The sequence below is a fragment of the Orycteropus afer genome, unplaced genomic scaffold (genome assembly GCF_000298275.1).
Source record: "Orycteropus afer afer isolate SDZICR_OR568_19922 unplaced genomic scaffold, OryAfe1.0 scaffold00185, whole genome shotgun sequence".
Lineage (NCBI taxonomy): Eukaryota > Metazoa > Chordata > Mammalia > Tubulidentata > Orycteropodidae > Orycteropus > Orycteropus afer.
The window spans coordinates 5,701,007-5,705,487 of NW_006921772.1; positions in this window are offsets into that span (position 1 = coordinate 5,701,007).

A 4,481-nucleotide genomic window follows, 5' to 3' on the forward strand; every position below is an offset into this window, starting at 1 on the left:
TTGCATATGAGCAGTTGATGGTCTGTTCCACAATCAGCTCCTGGCCTTGTTTTGGCTAAAGATATTGAGCTTTTCCATCACCTCTTACCACAGATGCAGTCACTCTGATTCCTGGGTATTCCATCTGGCAAAGTCTGTGTGTTTAGCTGCATTTGTGTTGCTGAAGAAAGGTATTTACAATGGATAAGTCATTTGTCTTGAAAATTTCATCATGTGATTTCCAGCATCATTTCTGTCACTAAGGCCAAATTTTCCAACTACTGGTGATTCTACTTTGTTTCCAACTTTTGCATCCGAGTAATCAGTGATAAATAAAACATCCTGATTGCATCTTTGATCAATGAAGACTGCAGAAACTAATAAAAATCTTCAGTTTCCTCATCTTTGGCTTTGTGGTTGGTGCATAAATTTGAATAATAGGCACATTAACTGGTCTTCTTTGTAGGTGTATAGATATTATCCTATCACTGACAGCAATGTACTTCAGGACAGATCTTGAAACATCCTTTGTGATGATGAACACCATGTCATTCCTCTTCAAATTGTCATTCCCGGCATAGTAGACCACATGGTGGTCTGATTCAAAATGGCCAAAAACAATCCATTTCAGCTCACTAATGCCTAGGATATCAATTTTTATGTGTTCAATTTCATTTTTGACAACTTCCAAATTTTCCTAGATTCATGCTTCGTACATTCCATGTTCCAATTATTAATGGATGTTTGCAGCTGTTTCTCCTCAATTTGAGTCGTGCCACGTCAGCAAATGGAGGTCTCAAAAGCTTTACCTTCTCCACTTCAAGACTGCTTCTACTCTGATGATGCAGGTCTTTCCTGGGCCTATTTTGAGAGCCTTCTGACCTAAGTGGTTTATCCTCCTGTATTGTATCAGACAATGTTTCCGGGCTATTTATAAAGTTGCACAGTAATGTATTAGACAGTGTTTCTCTGCTATTCTTAAGGTTTTCTCTGACCAATTCTTTGAGAAGTAGATGGCCTCCTCTTTATCCCTAGTCTGTCTCAGTCTATAAGCTGTTAAAACCTGTGTACCATGTACAACCCTGCTGGGTTTGAGACACTGGTGGGATAGCCTCAAGCCTCACAGCAATATGTCACCACAGTAGGACAAACTGACAAACAAGTTTGTCTCACTTAGCTGTTCAAACCTCTCTACCCTCCCCTTACATAGATCCCTTCTTCCTTCTCGTTGCTTGGGAGGGCCATGGCCTGAGTCCCTGGCCTTACCTGGATTCCTGCCTCTGCTTCTGCCCTGCCTCTGCTTTCTGCTCTACTATATATCTGGGAATTCTTACAGAACATACCAATACAGTTGTAGAAACATCGTCTGCAAACTCTACACATGGTCTTGGGCACACTTCCCCCATGCATAGACATACCTAAGAGTTCCACCTGTCCACTCATATATCCACCTGTATACCAATGTTTGCCTTTATTGACAACACAGTAGTGTATGTGCAAAAGGGTTCATCTTTGATGTCTGTAGTTCTCATGCTTCTCTCTCTGTCTTCCTCTTCCTCAATACCACAGTGTTGATCACTCACATTTGGTACATTGTCCTTCTCTTCACCAAAATCAATACTTGTCTACTTATCTAACAGTGTTCCCTCCCCTACCCTTCCCCCCCTGGTAACCAGCAAAGAAAGTTTCCTTCCATATATAAACCTTTCCTTGACTTTTTATAATATTTGTCCTTCTGTAATTGACATTTTTCATTCAGCATAATGCCCTCCAAGTTCATGCCCATTATGTGGTGTTCTGCAGATTCTACATTATTTTTTAGTTTTGCATAATATTCTATTGTGTGCATGTACCATAGTTCAGTTATCCATTCTTCTGTTGATGGGCACCTATGTTGTTTCTAACTTTTGAGTATTATAAATAGTGCTTAAATTAACAGGGGTGTGCATATATCTGTTCTTGTCATGGCTCTCACTTCTTTAGGATATATATCTACTAATGGAATTGCTGGGTCAAATGGTATTTCTAACTCCAAATTTTGAAGGAATCGCCATACTGCTTTCCACAGTAGTTGTTTTATTTTACAGTTCTACCAACAGTGTATGAGAGTCCCAATCTCTCCATATCCTCACCAGCATTTGTTATTTTCTGTCTTGTTAAACTTTGCTACTAGTGTTGGGGCAAGATGATATCTCATTGTTGTTTTGATTTGCATCTTTGTAATAGCTAATGATCATGAGCATTTCTTCATATGTTTGTTGGCTGCCTGTATATCCTCTTTGGTAAAGTGTCTGTTCATGTCTTTTGCCTATTTTTTAATTGGATTATTTGTCTTTTTGTTGTTCAGGTGTTGGAGTTTTCTATAAAATTGGAGATAAGTCCCTTGTCAAATATGTCATTGCTGAGTATTTTTTCCCAGTCTGTAGGTTCTCTTTTGACTCTCTTGGAGAAGTCTTTGGAAGCACATAAAAATTTAATTTTTAGAGGGTCCCATTCATCTAGTTTCTCTTCTGCTGTTTGTGCATTTTGGGTTACCCTTGGTAGTCGGTTTATGCCATATATCACAGCCACTAAATTTTCTCCTAGTTTTTCCTTGAGGCAGTTTATAGGTTTAGGTTTCAATTTAAGTCGTTGCTTCATCTGAAGTTAGTTTTTGTGTATGGTGTGAATTACAGATCTTGTTTCCTTTTTCTGCAAATGGATATCCAGTTTTGCCAGCATCATTTGTTAAACAGTCTCTTCCCCATTGAATGGATTTCAGCTCTTTGTAAAAGATCAGCTGACCATAGGTCAATGGATCTATTTCTGGGTTCTCAATTCTATTCCATTGGTCTAAGTGTCTGTCATTGGACCAATACCAGGCTGTTTTGACTACTGTGGTTGTAGAGAAGGTTTTAAGATCTAGGAGTGTGAGACCTCCTGCTTTGTTCTTTTTCAAAGTGCTTTGCTTATCCTAGGTCTCTTTCCTTTCCATATAAAGTTAGTGATTGGTTTTTCCATATCCTACAGAATGTTGATGGGCTCTGGACTGGGATTGCATTGAATGTATAGATTGCTTTGGGTAGAATTGACATTTTCACCATGTTTGATCTTCCTATCCATGAGCATGGTATGTTCTTCCATTTATGTAGATCTCTTTTGGTTTCTTGAAGTAGTCTTCTATAGATTTCTTTGTATAGGGCTTTTGTGTCCCTGGTAAGATTTATTCCCAAGTTGTTTTTTTTTTTTTTTTTTTTTTTTTTTTTTTTTTTTTTTTTTTTTTTTTTTTTTTTTTTTTTTTTTTTTGGTAGCTATTGTAAATGGTATTGATTTCCTTTTTTTTTTTTCCCAGCAATTTCTTTTCTGGTGTAGAGGAATCCAACCAATTTTGGGATGTTGATCTTGTATCCTGGCACGACGCTAAATCTCTCATTTAGTTTCCAGTAGATTTTTCACTGAGTCTCTTGGGTTTTCTTGGTATGGAATTATATCATCAGCAAATAGGGATAGTTTGACTTCTTCCTTCCTAGTTTGGATGTCTTTGATTGCTTTTTCTTGCCTTTTGCCCTGGATGGGACTTCCAAAACAATGCTGAAGAGAAGTGTTTATAAAGTACATCCTTGTCTGGTTCCTGTTCACAAAGGGTATGGTTTCAGTCTTTCTTGATTGAGAATAATGTTGGCTGTTGGTTTTGCATAGATGCCCTTTATTATGTTGATGAATGTCCCTTCTATACCTTTTTTGCTGAGAGTTTTGATCTGAAATGGGTATTGGATTTTCTCAAATGACTTTTCTGCATTGATTGATATGATCATGTAGTTCTTTTCCTTTATTTATGTGGTGAATGATGTTCATTGTTTTTCTAATGTTGAACCATCCTGTATTCCTTATATGAACCCCAGTTGGTCATAATAAATTATTTCTTTTTATATGTTGTTAGAGTCTATTGGCTAGGATTTTGTTGAAGCTTTGTGCATCTATATTCATGAGGAATATTGGTCTGTAGTTCTCCTTTTTAATAATATCTTTGCTTGGTTTTGGTATCAAGGTTATGTTTGCTTCATAAAATGAGTTAGGGAGAATTCCATCCTTTTCTGTGTTTTGGAATAGTTTGAGTAGGATAGGTGTCAGTTGTTCTCTGAATGTTTGGTAGAATTCTTTGGTGAAACTGTCTGAACCAGGACTTTTTTGTTGACATTTTTTTTTATGACCTGTTCAATTTCTTCTTTTGTTATGGATTTGTTCAACTTTTCCACTTCAGTCGGTGTTATTTTAGTTAAGTAGTGTGTTTCTAGAACTCTGTCCATTACCTCCAGATTTTGAAATTTGTTGGAGTAGAGTTCTTCATAGCATCCTGATATGCTTTCTATTTTATTAGCTTCTGCTGTGATTTTGCCCATTTTTTTTCTTTTTTCTTTTTTTTAATTGTGATTTGGTGAAGATTTGCAGAGCAAATTCACTTTCCATACAGTAGTTCACATATACTTTGTCTCATGTCATTGACCACAGTTTACCACAATGCA